The 16,208-nt window shown below is 54.8% G+C and overlaps 1 protein-coding gene across 3 annotated transcripts in view; it reads left to right on the forward strand.

The window, feature by feature from the left end:
* Positions 1-2,723: 2,723 nt before the first annotated feature.
* ADARB1 (adenosine deaminase RNA specific B1) overlaps positions 2,724-16,208 on the forward strand; it is a 113,388-nt gene continuing 99,903 nt past the window's right edge. For 2 of the 3 annotated variants that reach the window (XM_033127329.1, XM_033127302.1), the window contains exon 1: positions 2,740-2,884. The gene's annotated coding sequence lies outside the window, so the exon portion shown is untranslated. Of the gene's footprint in view, positions 2,885-16,208 lie in introns of all 3 variants that reach the window. The other variant, XM_033127310.1, reaches the window with a different exon arrangement.

The following is a 16,208-nucleotide window of genomic DNA, read 5'->3' on the forward strand; positions in this document are numbered from 1 at the left end:
AGTATAAGGAATAGAGTCAATGGAATTGTAACAGCTATATATGATGTCAGAGGGGTAGTAGATTGGGGGAGGGGGTTATCACTTTGTGAGGGGTGTCTCTAACTATTACATTGTTTTGTACACCTTTTTTTTTTTAAAAAGCCTTTTCTGAATCTGTTGAGATAGTCACACAGGTATTCTTTGATCTCCAGTTATTCACATTCATGGATTTTAAAGTGTTAAACCAGAGTTATATTCTCTTGGTCATAAAGTTCTTGTTATCATTTTATATATTACTGGATTTTGGTTTGCTGCGTGTTCTGTTTAGGATTTTATGACAATTTATTTCTTAATAGGTTTGTTTACGAGTGAAGTTGGTCCTTTTCTCCTTCAGTCATTCTTTATAGGTTCTGAAGTCAAGGTTATGTTAGCCTCATAATAGGAGATGTGGAGTGTTCCCTTTCTGATTCAGTTCTGTCCCCAGTGCTCCACTGAATTTTTCAGTCACCATGACCTCTGTGTTGCCACATCCAATGGATTTTCTGTCCTGACTATATTTGGCTTTATCATTTTACTGGCTTCTTTTCTTCTTGAAACACTTTTCTGTTGGTCCCTCACACCTCTCTGGTCCCTCATGCCTCTGCTCCTCCCCCCCACCCCCCACCCCCGCCGCCCACCGCGCCCCATTCTAATGGTTGAAGTTCTTCTGATCTGGGCCCAGTTTCTCCTCTTTTCTCTCTCCTTTCTCTGGGGGACCACTTCCATCTTCCTGCCTCTTAAATGTGAGTCCCCAGCATCACTGTCTTCCCCAGAAACCAACCTTTCACTCCAGCCTGCCGATGGCGGGGGACACACGGCCCACCCGTGGTTCCTGACCGAGGCCCATATGAGAGGGCCTCGCCCACACTCCATGAAGAAGAGCAGAGCTGTCCCTGCTGCTGTCCCACAGGATCGTGAGCAAATGACTGCTTTAAGCCACTTGGTTTTGGGGTGTGTGTTACACAGAAGTAGATATAAAGTCTTCATGCACATACTTCCTTACTCAGGATGAGTCCCCGGAAAGCATCCCAGGAGCCTTGATTTTTTAAATTTATTTATTTATACTTAGTTGTCAATCAGTGGCCTTTGGACACCGTACCTGGCACTTGGCCCTCAAGCAGGGTGATGGGCTTGCTTGTTCACTGGCTGGTCCCAAAGACAGGTTTTTCCTTTCACTCAGACAGCAACCTGAAGCAGATAACTGGCCTGCTGCAGCACTTTCCCCTGTGGTTAATTTATGCTCCAGGTCACTGAGCTTCTCCACACGTTCAGTCCCGTCACACGACTCCGGGATAAAAGGAGTAGCTAACACCGATGGGGAGCTGACCACGTCCCAGGCTCTGCACGCAGTTCTCTACGTGCGAGTCTTCTCTTCCCTAGAGCACACGTGAGGAAACAGGCAGAGGTCCAGTGGCGGCAGCTGGGTTTGACCTTGGAGTCTAGCCTCTGCACCCATTGGCCCGATCCTGGCCCGAGGCTTGCCAGGCCCTGACCACTCTCTCCAGCCCTTGTGAAAATGAATAAAGGAAACCTCATTGAAATCAGGGCGGGGAAGCCCTGAAAGGGGCGCTCTCACACACAACCACCCACTGCCATCTGGGGCCCCCAGCAGGAAGAAGCTACAGTACCTTGTTCTCCCCAAGGGGGAGAAGTCCATTTCACTACTGAGGCAGGCGGAAGGAAGATTTTCTCCTTGCCTAGCAACAGGCTAGCCAATGAGAGACCACCACACTCAGCCAATGAGAAGCCACCACCACGCTGAACTCTTGCTCTCCTCCAATGGACTGCTGCTCATAACCGCCCCTCCCAACTCCCTCCTTTTTCTCTATAAAATTGCTCTCCTTTGTTCTGCCTCTTCTTGCTATGGTCACCGTAGTTTACCTGCTGTGTGCTAGTCCCAAATAAACCCATTTTGCTGGTAAAATAACTGGCCATTATACTTTTAAGTGTGATACCCTTGGGTTCTAGTAAATCACCGACAGCCAAAGCACTGCTCAGGGCTGCTTCTCCCTTCTGTGCTCTCAGCACCTGCGTTTTTCCTTTATCAAACTTTATTTTCTGTTCTGAATAGAATTGCAGCCTTAAGCTGGTTATTCTGGTCAGAAATGTTGCATTTCCACACATGCTTAAAATCGCGTGTAAACATATCTTGGTAGAAGCATACAATACAGATAGAGGAGTAAGTTTATTGCATAGACTGTCAAAAAGCTTCAAAATGCCTTTGCTGTCAAACTAGCCAACCTAGCGACCACCTTAACTTTGATAATTTGGACTTGCTTCTGGTCTCTGAGTGCCACACAGAAACACGGGAGCCCCTCTGGAGTTCGGTCACCCGATTTCGATTTCGCATTGCACACTCAGGGCTCTGAGAAAGGCAGACCGGCCGGAATGCGTTGGAACGTCCAGGTGACAGCGGGTCCTCCCCGGGGTCTCCGGTCCCCCAGTGCCCCTGCTGAGGTCACCCTTCTCCCCGCCCCTGCTCGCCCTCCGCGTCTCCCGCGGACCACCAGCACGGTTCGGCTCGGCTCGGGGTGCGCGCGTGCGCGCACGTCCTGCGTCGCGGCGTCGCCCTCCCCACTGCGTGCGCGCGGCCGGCGGCGGGGGCGAGAGGGCGGAGCCGGCGCCGAGGGCGGAGGCGGAGGCTGAAGCGGAGGCTGAGGCGGCGGCCCGGTCGGGCCGCGCACAGGGGCGCGCCCGGGAGCGCGCTCGGGGCCGCGCCAGGCCACGGCCCGCGCGCCGCAGCCCGGGGCTGCCGAGCGGTGCGAGCCCTGGCACGACGCGCGGAGCGGAGCGGCCCGCGGCTGAGGTGAGGCGGACGGGGACTCGGCCGCCGCGTGCGGACACACGCCACCAGGGCCGCGTTTATGTAAGCGCCGCGGGGCAGGTGGGGAGGCCGGGCGGGGCATGCGGCTCCGGCGGGACCCCGTGCCGCCGGCTGGGTGTCCGGAGGGGCTGCGGCCGGGCCGCCCAGGGAGGGAGGCTGCGCCCCGGACCGCCCCGCGTGTCCTCCCCGGGACGCCGCGTCTGCGCCGGATGCTCTGCACCGCGGGAGAGGAGGCTGCGCCCGGGATGGAGGGGGCACTGCGCCCCGGGAAGGGGAGGTTGCGCCCCCGGAATGAAGGGGAGACTGCGCCCTGGGATAAGGCTGCGACCGGGATGAAGCTGCGCCCCCTTGAAGCGGACACTGCGCCGGGGACAGCCCCGTTCCCAGCCCGGGAGTGCCGCGTGCGCTCCGGATTCTTTCGGCCCCAGGGAGGGAAAGCTGCGCCCTGCGATGAGGCTGCGTCCAGGATAAGGCTGCGCCCGGGGGAGGGGCTGCTGTGCCCCCAGGATGGAGCTGCGCCCCGGGGGAGGGGAGGCTGCGTCCCCGGGTCAGGCTGCGCCGGACGATACGGTTGCGTCCAGGATAAGGCTGCGCCGCTGGGCTGGGGAAGCTGCGCCTCCCGGATGAGGCTGCGCCGGGGTCGGCCCCGCGTCCCCTCCCGAGGCGCCGTGCCCGCGCGGGGTACCCTGAGCCGCGGGGCGGGGAGAGCTTGCCCCAGGCAGGGGACCCTGCGCCCAGGGTAAGGCTGCGCGCTCCGGAGGGAGCCTCGTCCGCGCGGGACGCTCTGCGCCGCGGGCGGCCCGGGGCGGGCGAGTCCCCGTGGGTCCGGGCGTCTGGAGCGATCCGGAACGGTCTGGGGCGGTTGGGGGCCCGAGGTGACTTCTGACGCGTTCACATCTGCAGTAGGAAAATTACCGGGATGTGGACGGGTCTGAGGCAAGGTGTCAAATTGGGCTGCGGACGCCAAAATGTGCTGGAATCCCTATTTACATTCCGGAGAACCTAAAATGTGTTCCCGGCCGATCTATCCGTCGGAGCCGCACCGTTGTACTCGGTTCGCAGTTAATATTTTCAGCCAGCCCGTTTGGTTTTACTTGTGATAAAGGCATTTTGTTTCCTTCTTACACAAACCATAATGGCCAGCGTTCCATTCTCCAGGTGTAACGAAAAGTGGCGCGATATCAGATTTGCTTCTTTACTCTTAGTGCTGCAATTAAGATGATTGATCGGGAAGTTTGGGGAACATAAATATTTATGTAATCCTTTTTGTTCCCTCTTAAATTTACCCGTATGATTTATGCCTTTTAAAGGTGCCACCCAGAGCTGCATTTTCCAAAACACTGGGTTGTCTGAAGGACAGTTCCTGGGCACTGTCTTTGGTTCCCGCATTTTCTTGGGGGCTGAGGCTTTTTTTCTCTCTGCTTGCTGAGGGTTTCCCAGAGGGGAAGGAGAGAAGGGAAACACACAAAAGGTGGGGCCGTGCTGCTGTGCCCCAGAAGAGTGAACGCTGCTCCTGGGCGCGGGCTTCTTCCACAGGGCAGGCGCCTCTCCCGTGGGCACCCACCAGAGGGCCTGCGGAGTGGTTGGTGAGACTCACCCAGCTGGGGGCCCCATCAGGCCCCAGGTGGAGGCGAGGCGCTCACTCCAGCTTTGGGAAGAACACGTCGTCTGTGAGTAATGCCTGTGAGATGGCTGAAGAAGCTTCCTGAGAACAAATCTGTTCAGCTGTGGTACGTCTTCAGCTGATTTGAAGCGGTAGTTGGAGGGGAAAAGAGACCTTTCTGCAGAGGGCAGTGGTGGCAAGAAAAGTGCTCTCAACAGTTGGTGACAGGGTGTCAGGAGGTGCGACGCGACGCGCTGGTCAGGCCATGCAGGAGGTGGAGAGGAGCACTTGCCAGTAACGTCATGCGCAGAAACTTCTTGGCTCATTAGGCTGGTTCTCTCCTCTGCGAATTTACATGTCGCAAGAGCACTTCAACTGATTTTGGATTTTTGGAATAAGAAAATTCTTTAAACTTGCATTTGTCTGTTGAGTGAATAAAGCAAACTTAATTCATTCGATGACTCCTTGTCCCTGGCCTGCTCTGTGCAAGGCCCTCCCTGTTTTAGGCGGGGTGGGGGCTGAGGGGGGAACTCAGCGCTGAACAACTGGAGGCAGAGATCAAAAAAGGTCACAGACTGGTAGTTTGTTTTATGAATCACTTTTGTTAGCATTACATTTTTAAAACTAAAATTTATCACTTTTGTCAAAATTAAAAAATGTATTGCATTGAAATTTGTATTTATGGATTTAAAAATAGAAGCACGCACACAACGCAGTCCATTCAGAAGGCACGCAAAGAGGAGGAAACCTGCCCCCAGACCCTCGCCAGCCGCCAGCCGCTGAGTTCCCTGCAGGGCCAGTTGATGGGGGACCCTTCCCGCAGCAGTCAGTACACGCACAGTTGCATGTGTGTTTAATATTGTTTGTAGTATGTGCTGTAAGAAACGGTGCTGTAGTGAATATTTTTATACATGGGCACAAGCAAAACCTGCTCGTCGGTTTTTATTCATCATCAGAATTCCTTAGCTGTCAGGCTTATTAAGAGCTGGGTTTTATTCCCTGGCTATGTCAGTACTTAGGACTGAGGAATAGCTAAACAAGAAGGAGCTACGTAGCTAGATAGTACACTTTGGAGATTCATAGGTGAAGTTACACACTTACTGGCCTATTAAAAACTAGTTTAAGAAAAATGATTGGTCGTAGCATGAAGCTGAAAAGCTTAGAGAGGGCCAACTTTATTGGGAAACTTGATGGATTTTTGGTGTCAATTTTCTAAAATGTGAATTTCCAAATCTGTAATTTGGTGATAGAAACAGTGGTGTTAAAAAAAAAAAACAACCCTCTTAAAAACACATTCACAATATGTGAGGTAGGAAAGGCCACTAGTGAGAATATCAACTTATACATTGACATCATTAAGATTTCCTTTTTCCTTGAGTGACTTTTCTTTGCAGTGTTTCGATTGGCGCGTGGGGAGCAGAGGTCTGCACGTGGCCTCGCTGCCAGCATAACTCGGGCCCAGACCGTCAGTGTGAGATCGTCACCTGTCACCTCTGTGTGATCTGATGAGGCTGCTGGCTGCTCGCCACCCTTACGTGAGGAGTTCTAGGAGTGCATGGAGAAAGCGGACTTTGGTTTTAGGTTTCCGACCTCGTGTGGATTTAAGAAGAAGATGGGCAGGGCGGGGTGGGAGGGCTTGGAGGGCCTGGTGTCTGGACCAGCTGGCTGTGCAGTGACGCTCTGCTTGCCTCCAGCGAGTCGTTACCTTCACAGGATCGATCACCTCACAGGTGTGCTCAGACCTGGGAACAAGGATGGTTCCTGCCCTCCCGGGGTTCGCATCATGGGGGAGGAAGGGGCATTATACCCTGCCTAGAGCCCTAAGTGGCGGGCCAGGCGGTGGGCCGGTGGGAGGGGAGCTGAAAGGAGGGAGGGAGCTGGGCGCTGCCCCGCAGCTGCCTTCAGGCCGGGCCGCAGGAGCTCTGCAGCCAAAGCGGTTGTCCTGTACTGGTGGTAGCTGGGAGCCGGCCAGAAGTGAGCCTGCGGAGGCAGGTGGGAGGGCTGCCTCCTTTTGGGGCACCGCTGAGATCAGGAATTGCAGTGTTAATCCATGCGGTGGGGGCCCTGGGAGGGCTGCGTGCCCTCCTGCCGAGTTGACTTTAGAGTTTTGAACTAGAAAGTTACATGATCTGATTTATCTTTAAAAAGAATCATCTGGCTGTAGGAAGCTGCCGTTTGTTAGCAGCTGGTGACGTGCCAGGCCAGGCTGGTTACATACTTTACATGTGTCACCGAACTAAGTCTCATGATGGTCCGAAGGTGCGTACTGTTCTTCGCCTTCCCTGGGTGAAAGCAGGCAGAGAGCCACAGCTAGTGGCAAAGGCCGACTGCCCTGAGCACCTGTCCCTGGGCCCTCCCAGCCCCTGCGCTGGCAGGGAGGGGGCATGGGTGGGCACGCGGGCCTCCGACCCGGGCTGAGGTGGCAGCACGTGTCAGATGGCATCGTTTGTAAGTGGCAGCATTATTTTTGGTTTTTCCCAACAGGGAGGTGCTGCTCTTTAGACTGTGACACCTGCTTTCTTATCACGCAGCTTTTACTAACACTCCCTTTTAAAATCAGGCCGGTCTTGTGCTTTCATACAAAAGGGAAATATGAGGGAAACAAAATAAAGTAATTCTAGAATGTCTTCGTGTTCAGAGCCTGATTGCTCCCTGTCAGCCGTGGTGTGACGCCACGCCCCGGTGTTGTCGTGTGCTGTCACTGCTGATCGTCACTGAGGCCGCACACTCTGAGGTGTGGCACAGCCGCCCACACCTGCTTGATCTTACTGGCAGGTGTTAAGGAGGGGGTTCTGGTCCTCAGGTGATTTGCTGACTGACCTGTTGACAGAGGTGTGTCCTGCCACGCTTTCAGGAGTGACAGTTGGGTCTGAGTGTGCCGAGCAGGGAGAGGGACCGCTCACTGGCGCCTGGCAGCCTGTCCGACACTCAGTACCAGGTACGAATTCTGCGTTGCCGACATGTGACATGTGGGGCACGCACCTTAGCACTGATGAAGCGCGGCCTGTTTTGTAGGTGGCCCGCCAGGACTGCAGGATCGCTAGTAGACTCTGCAAGACAGAACATTCTGGAACGACCCCAGGGTTGTTGGCGGAGCAGGTAGCTGGCGCCGGCTACGAGGGGCACTGAGAGTGGGGAGCGGGTGTCTGGTGGACAGGAGCCTGTGAGGCTTCAGACCCCGGAGGCGGTTCCTGGCAGGCCCCCCACAGACCAGACCTGTCGCGTGTCCCCCGGGCCGGTCCTTGTCCCTGGACTCTCCGAGGTGCGACCTTGGGCAGGCTATGCAATCCTGTACTCATTTCCTCACCACAGATTAGGAGGGACTGTAGCCCCTTGCGTGCTAGGGGTGCTGGGTGGATGAATCGCTGCTGGGAGGTGCCTCGGTGGCGGCCAGCTGACGGGACTGGAGCGGGTTCACCTCACTCTGTACTTTTATGGTCAGTCATCCGGTGCAGGTGTGGGTGGCTCAGGTTGACTTCAAGACGAGGCTGGGGCCAGACCCAGAAATTCGGTTGTGAAACCATAGGCTGGGCAGTGGCTGGAGATAGAGCAGAGCAGAAGGGGAGGACTGAGCCTGGGTGCTCTGGGCCAGTGGTCCCCAAGAGACAGGTCAGGCAATACCCCTTGAAGGCGGTCTGTGGAAGGAAAAAGACACCTGGAGTGTTGAGTGGCCTGGAGCCCAGGCCAAGGGACTCTTGAGCTTGATGAGAGCAGGTATCCTTGTGGTTGGGAGAGGAAGTGGGGACATCGGCAGAGAGGAGTTTTGTTAAGAGGGGACAGAGGAATTGGACAGTAGCTAGAGGGGCAGTGGGCTCGGGAGGTTTTTCTTTTTTAAATGAGAGTGACTGTGGGATCTTCCGTAATGCCCGGGGAAAGGGGGTAACTGCAGAGCAAAGTCCTGGAGAAGGTGAGAGGGACGCGGCCAGAGCAGGGACCTGCGGCCCCAGGAGCCAGGCAGGACTCACGCGGCCCTGGATTCCCTTACAGGTGTTTCTAAAGGACCTGCTGCCTTCGGAAGGCGCATAAGGGAGCTGGCAGGTGTACTCGGTCCAGGGGACCTGCCTCGGACTTAGGAGCAGACGTCTTCCTAGCTTGCAGTGCTAAACACGCCGGGGGGCATCCTTACCGAAAGATGAATGTGGAAATGGCGTTTGCTTTATTAAAAAATGTTCGTGTCCCTAAAGAGCCACTGACTTAACAGGAAGTCGGCACCTTCACTCGCCAAACTTGGTAGGACTCAGGACTGGCAGGCGCTGGCTGCTGCTTTGTGCCCAGTGTGTTCTAACGATCTGGACGAAATGCGTGCTGGACCCCCACCTCCGGGCGGGGCAGCTGCCGTCTGTAGCCAGATGCCCAAGCCCCTTTGCTGAAATACCTTCCTTGCATGTCGATTTGCATTGTTTGTGGTTATTTGATTTTTTTAGGCATGGCCTTTGGAAATACAGTTTTCTCAGGCTTCCACCCAATGGGGTGAAATGTGGAGGCCCTGCCATCTCCTTGCCTCAGGCCCTTGTCCCCGAGGTGGGAGAACTGGTTTCCATCTCTGGGCACACTGTCACCTCACTCTGCCTCAGTGGACAGGTTCCACAGAGTGCCTTCACTCTGTGTCACTGTGGGGGGACTCAGGGAAGAAGGGTCCCTGCCTGTGAGCCAGCATTCCAGCGGGGGAGACTAAACACGGCCAGAGGCAGAGCATACACCTCGAAAGTCGTCCTCCTGTGGGATGAGTGAGGAACGAGGGCTGCGGGGTGGCATCTGAGGACGGCTCCTGCTTGATCAGGGTGCTGTGCTGGGGCCCCCGGGGAGAACCAGCTCTTCCTGTCCGGAGAGGGACAAGCACATGGCAGGTGGAAGCCCTGCCTGTTGGAGGAGCCGAGGGCCAGGAGCCTTTGTCCAGCCGGTTGGTCACGGCCTGGCTGTGAGGGCTCTGGCCCAAGGGAAGAGTCTGAAGCCAGGGGCGGAGGGCGGGAGAAGGACAGTCAAGGGCACTGTTTCCTGGGGGCCAGTTAGCGGTGGGGGGGGGGCACAGGCGGCTGGACGGACTAAGAAGGGCTGCTCTAGGACGCACCGCGTGGCACCCGAAGGACCGAGGGTGACCTTCGTGTAGACCTCGTGTGGCCCTGGTTCTGTTGGACTCTGCAGGGCACGGTCCGTGCTGTGTGATGTGCAGGGTTATATACACCTGAGTACGGGCTATAAGCACCGTGCATGTGGTTTGTAAACAGATGGAAACGTTTGAACGGCTGGGTACAGCTGGCACTAAGTGGGCGTCCCCGTACCTCTGTCAGTTCTTCTCGCAAGTCTTACGTCTCTACGTCTCTCATTACCCTCCTTTTCAGACCAGGAACTGCTGCAAGACGTTCAGTACCTTCCTGGGAGAGCTGGGTGATGTGTAGCGGACGCTCGTTACGCTCTCCCCCGTGTCGCCCGTGCTGGAGGCCGTGTGCTCTAGTTTCTCCCCGCGCTGAGCTTAGGCGGCTTCTTGACGGGTAGCGCGTCACCTGCTCCTACTGAAGAGACTTGCCTGGCTCCTCCTCACAGGCGTCCTCTCCTGTCCTGGCCGTCCGCTCCCATCTGTTGTTGACCAGCAGCCAGAGCCCAACGCATCACCCACCCCCCCCCCAGAGCCCTGCAGCCGCTCCTTCTCAGTCCTCCAGGGGCCTCCTCTCCTGCCGTGCCCTCCAGCTGTGTCCTGGGCTGCACGCCCCCACCCTCACCTGCGCACCCACAGCCCCCACCCTCCTCGCAGCAGCCTGCCCAGAGGCAGAGCGGAGGCCCTTGGAAGGCAGGGGGCCTGCTCCTCTGTGTCCCTGGGCTCAGAACCTGTGCCTGGCAGATAGCAGGCTGTCAGCAGTGTTTGTTGAACAAATGAAACCTTTTCTTACTTTTTACGTTGGCAGTAAATGCTAGCCCCTGAATTGGGGCTATCTGCCTCTGAAAACGTGCTTTTCTACCTCATCACACTAACCCCCCACCACGGGACCTGGTGAATCAGGCACATACTTAGGCCCCATATGTCTGTGTTACCTCCAGATCTCCATGCTTTCCTTTGTAGAACAGAAACATGGAAAATTGTTCTAAAACCATAAAGTGCAATGTAGTAACTGAATGTCTTGAAAACAGTAAAAATAATCAACCTGAGAAAACGGCTGTGTCCTGCCACCATCATTTTAACCCCTCCCGGTGCCGTGTAATTGCAGTGCGATCTCGAAAGGAGCCACCGTGTCCATGATAGAGAAGTAATCGCTATATAACTACATCTTGAGAAAAACGAGAGTACTTTGAATAATTCTGGGAAGTTTAAGAAAAGCAGCTAAATAAAATGAAAAATACTTGGTTCAGCTGTGGAGGCTTAAAGATTTAAACATCAAAGAGAATGCAGCGTGATAAGCTGGTTGGTGGAGGAGCAAACAGAAGAATTTAAGAATTTCTGGGAGTTTCGGAACCTGGGCATTTAATCCCAGCCTGCCCTGAACTTGCTCCCTTGAGTGTAACAGCAGGCAGGCCATGGAGGTGGTGATTTCCAGGCTTCCTTCCATTTCTAGAAGACTGCCGTACGTAGGAATGAACAATAAACTCTTAGTCTCTCCAGGGCCATTTGGCCAGTTGTCCGAAATACTTCTTGGAGAGCCCGTGTGCAGTCCTGGGCCACACGCAGGCTGTGCCACCTTGCGTCATAGCTGCTTAGGTCTGCGAGAGGCCAGCACTTGGCATAAAGCACCCCGTCCCCTCCCTCTGGACCTGTAGCTGGACGGGGAGGCAGGCGGGTCAGGAGGCAGGTCTGGGGATGGGGTGATGGGTTCTGACTGCTGAGACTCCTGGGGCTCCAGGCGAACCCCTCTGCATTTTCTGGGGCTTAGGGGACCTGACTGTGGTAGCTCTCCAGAGTTAAATGGAGCAAGGGTTGTTTTCAGTTTGTAAGTCTAGGGCTTATTGTTGTCCAGGGGGAGGGACGTACGTAGCCCCATTGCCAACACTGCAGTTAGAAACAGGTGATTGGCATATAGGCTGGTGATGCCGGGGACGTTTGCAGGTTGCGTTGTGTGAATTCTGTGCCTTCACACAAATCCCTTTCTTCTCTTTCTCTGGTTGCTAATAGCACGCACGATCTCTGTCTCCCGAGTGTTAACTCATGTAGGCTGAGTTGATTTCTGTGAGCACTGGAATTGGCTGGAGGGAATTGGCTGGAGGACGTCGGGAAGCTTCTCATTGTGTGCGCTGAGGCTGAGTGGCCACACACAGGCACCTGGGGCCACTGGAGCGAGGTTGGGTGCTGCGCCAGGTCCCCTGCCGTGGTCCCCTCCCGTGGTCCCCTCCCACGCCCAGGTCCCCTTCACCTCAGGCCCCTCCCCTTTTGGGAACTGCTTTCTGGGGCTTCTCTCTTTCCAGGTGAGCCCTGGCTGGGAGAGGACAGGGAACGCGATTGCTGGCTTCTGCCTTAGGAAGGGGGACGTCACCAAGTAGAGAGGGGAGTCAGAGGGGCTGGGTGGCCGTAAATGCGAGCCCTGAGCACTACGTGAAGAAGGGTGGGAAGCCCTCCGCGTCCCCTGACACTTCCTTCACTGCGGCAGGCCGGAGTGCAAGCGGCCTGCAGTCTTCCAAGGACGGGAAGTAGTTTCCAGAGACTTCTGTGCTCAGGCTCACCTCAAGTAGCGACGCTTCGACTTTCTGTTCACTGTGTAGATATGAAGTCATCATATCTAATGCATGTGTTACTAGTCTTGAGTGTTTGAATTTGAGGCTCTGTCAGCATAGGAGCTGCCCTTAGTCAGAGTCACACAGAATGATTCTTCTCGAGTCAGTCATCGGCCTTCGGTTTTGCAGCGTTCTCTGGCGGGCTGCTTTGGAGGATTGGCTTTCCTTCCTTACTGTGTGAAAACTGTGTTTTCATTAGAAACCTATGTAAACGTGTAAAGAGACTCACGTAATAATTGTTTAAGTGAACAGTTCCGGGAGACGGGAACAGTGGCGTAAACAGTGACCGGTGGATAGTATTTGCTGCTGTGGAAGGTGCTTTGGGGTCGAGACTGAAAATCTTCACAAGAGGACGTGGAATTCATAGGAGTGACTCAGGACTCAGCGGTCAACCTAGATTTGACCGTCACTGGGCCCCCATGGAGAAGGTCACGTCCATCAAATCTCGGCTGGTTTGCGGACGTGGGAACCTGTGTGTCAGAACTGCCAGCTGTGTGCTCGTCACTGTGTGGCACGTGTCACCCAAATGTAGAGCAGGGTCACAGCTACACCTGTGACTCCTACTCTGGGGTGCTTCCCTTTTCACTTTTTGGTGTCACGTCGTAGATGGTTTCCGCCCACGTGCCCGTGAGTGAGTGACATATTTGATGATTTCACAGTGAAGCTTTCTGTTCTTTAATTCTATCCGTCTAATGAAACTGGGAGGGGATTGATGGCATTTCCACAGGCGAGGCAGGTACTGTGTCACCGTACAGGATGCGTCGATCGTAGAGCGCTGTGCCGGGTGCTCCCTGTGTGGGTCAGGCGGGCAGCGGCGTGGCACAGAGCGTGGCTGTGCAGCCCCGGGACAGGGCGGCGCCGTGTGCCACACCATGCCGTCCTGCGTGGGTCACGTGGGAGAGTCCATCCACAAGTTCCCCAGTCTTGCTGACGGGGGAAAGGAACAGAACAGACTGACATGTGAGCACAGTATGGTCTGGGTGTTCCGTGTTCTGAGTGCTGGGGACGGTGGGGGCAGGAAACAAAAGGTGGGTAGGTAGTGGAAGGATATTTGTTTCCTTTGTTTTAAACAATTACCATGAGGTTCCCCTCTGTCCGTGGACAAGTCAGTGACTTTCATGAATTTCTGAGCGTGTATCCATTACCACAGTCCAGTTTTGGAACTTTCCATCCCCCAAATGTCCCTTGTGCGCGTTTGTGGTTAGCGCCGTTCCCACTGCAGCCACGGAGGCCACCGATCTGCTCTGTCTCGCACGTTCGTCTCTCCCAGACGTTTCGTGTAAATGGCATTAGGGAGTGAACGTCTGTTGTGTTGGCCTCCTTTCCCATAAGGGGTTTGGGGCTCGCCCATCCATAGCTCGGGTTGGTAACGGCACCGCTTGTGTGTCCCTTCACCAGCGTGAACATTTGAGTTATTTGTGCGTTTGGAGTGTCAGGAACAGTGCTGCTGTGGACGTCAGCGAGCACGTCCTTGTGTGGCCATGTGCTGTGTGCACGGGAGCCGCGATTGCAGTTTAGGATGAAAGCGTTCTTCCACACTGACACTGCTGGTAGCGCCGTGTGTTAGTTAGACTTCGGGTCTGTCCCTGGGGTGTGTATGGAGCTTCCTGAGCTCCATGGACTTCTCACCTCCTGATGACATGTCAGGCTCACGCTGTCACATAGGTTGTGTGGCTTCATCCGGGCACATGCAGGTGGATGGCACGGAGAGAAGTGGAGGTGTCGGTGCGTGTCAGAGCACACCTGGATGTCACCCTGCTATAGAGAGAAGCAGGGCCCCTTGAAAGAGGTGCGGCTGGAGCACCTGCTGTGCAGGAAGGCAGAAAGTGCTCGGAAAAGGCGGCGCCGGCGGAGGAGGAAGCCCCTGGGCTGGGCGCCGGGCTCAGGAGCAGGTACTGATAGCGTGGTGTGTGCCCGGAGAACCAGGCGAGCGTCCATCACTCCATATGGTGTGAGGAGCGAACTGCACACGTCAGTAAGAACAGGACAGAGCCTCTTCCTGACAGAACGGCTCCAGTTCGTCGGTGTAGACCGAGGGAGGAAATAGAAAAACACGCGCAGCTGACCACACAGGAAGGTTACTTCAGGCGAGACCCGGACCCATGCTAAGATTAGTGGGTGAAAGTTTGAGGAGAAACAGGATATTTGCCTTGACTCAGAGTATCTCTTTTCTAAGTTATTTATTTATTAAAAGGGGAAAAATAGTAACTTTAGAGTGGAGACAGCCAGCAGACACCGCCTTGCCGGGTAACCCAGGTTAACACCACCTCCGGTAAGACAGGTGGCCGGCATGGGCTCCCTGGTCCTAGCTGGCACGTCGTCTCCCTGCTATTCCTGCCCCCGATGCCCCAGCACGTGTGATCTCCGGCCAAAGCAGCTGAGCTCCAGCGGAGGACATCCTGGGGGCGCCTGAGCCGGGCTGGGCCAGCGTCCAGGTCCTAGCACAGGCAGGGATAGCGACCGCGACATGCAGTGTGGGTTCTGGGGGGGTCCCGGCACACAGGGACGTTATTGGGCAGCCGGGGAGTCCAGCGCCCTCCGTGCCCGAGCTGCTGCTGTGGTGCTTGGGCTCACTGCCCACTTTGGGTCATCGGTCAGCGATTTGCTGAGACGTGAGGGTTAGAGAAGCTAGAGGAAGGCTGTCTGGGTACCATCTGTACTAGTTTCCACTTCCCCGAGTGTAACATTTCAGAATAAACACTTGAAAAAGAAAGCACAGGGCAGCGTGACGAGATACCAGTGGAGCTGAGCTGAGGCCGGGGCCCATGGCCTTGGTCTCCCCACGGGAGGCAGGGTTCCCAGTGGTCCTCAGGAGAACCCTTTCCTGCGTTCTTACTGGAAATTCTGCAGACCTCGAGCTCCGGTGTGCAGCCTTCGGGAGGGGCCTCCCCCACCTTCTGTACAGGGGCCCCTCAGAATGACCTGGTTCCCGTGGGGAGGGGCGCCGTGACCAGGAGGCACGCTCTCAGGTGGCTAGCGGTGTTTTCCTACGTTGTCCTGGGACTTTTGATTTTTTTTTTCCCAAAAAGGAATGTTAAATTTTTATCTATTCAAATGTATCAGTCTTTTCCTTTTTTGTTTTTTAGGAGAAAAGAATACAAGTTTTGTTAACGTTTTACATGTATGTGGGAGTCTTCACAAGACAGTAAAGACTCCAGCCTTCTTTCTCCTTTGTGACGTTTGGGTTGTGAGTCCCCTGTAACCATATTTTCCCTCCTCCAGGGTCACTCTTACGTAATTTCTTCCAGCAGTCTTATATTCTGTTTCCCATATTTAGCCTGTTAATCTATGTGAATCTGTTTTGTACAGTTTGAAGTCGGGCTCTACCATTTCCCCCTGTTGGCTGGCCCCTTGCCTCAGTCCTTGCCCCGTGGTCAGAAATGCCACTTTTGTCACATACTAAACTCTTGCATTTCTCACTGCTTGTTACTACGTGTAGGAAAGCTGTTGGTTTTGTATGTTGGTTATGTCCCCAGCCTGTCATTTGTGTGTCATGTGTTCTAGGTAGAGGACCACAGTGTGCAGATAAGCCTCTTCCTTTCCAGTCTTTGAACTTGTCCCTGTTTGGGGCCTGAATGTGATGTTTGAGTGGTGGCGGCACTTGCTGTGTTCTGACTTCAGTGTGAGTGGCTCTGCTGCCCGCCGGGGGTGCCAGGTACCCGGTGCTTTGCACTCGCCCTCTCGCCTCGCAAGTTACCCTCCTGCTTGCTGAGGGGTTCTCTTTTATAAACTTTAGTGCGCAGAGCAGTGGAATTTGATCGTATGCTTTTTCTGCATACAGTCTGTTGAGCCGGTCCTGTGGTTTTTCCCCTCCCATCTGTAATGTAGTCAATTTCAGTGGTAGATTTCCTGATAGTGAACGTTTTTTTCATTCTCAGGAAAAACCTTGCTTTACTTTTAACACATTGAACAGTAAATTTTGTTTTTTATTTTTATACCTTCTCCTTTTAAAAATAAGTCCCTTGGGCCAGCCCGGTGGCTCAGGCGGTTAGAGCTCCGTGCTCCTAACTCCGAAGGCTGCCGGTTCGATTCCCACATGGGCCAGTGGGCTCTCAACCACAAGGTTGC

The sequence above is a fragment of the Rhinolophus ferrumequinum genome, chromosome 2, assembly GCF_004115265.2.
Source record: "Rhinolophus ferrumequinum isolate MPI-CBG mRhiFer1 chromosome 2, mRhiFer1_v1.p, whole genome shotgun sequence".
Taxonomy (NCBI): Eukaryota; Metazoa; Chordata; class Mammalia; order Chiroptera; family Rhinolophidae; genus Rhinolophus; species Rhinolophus ferrumequinum.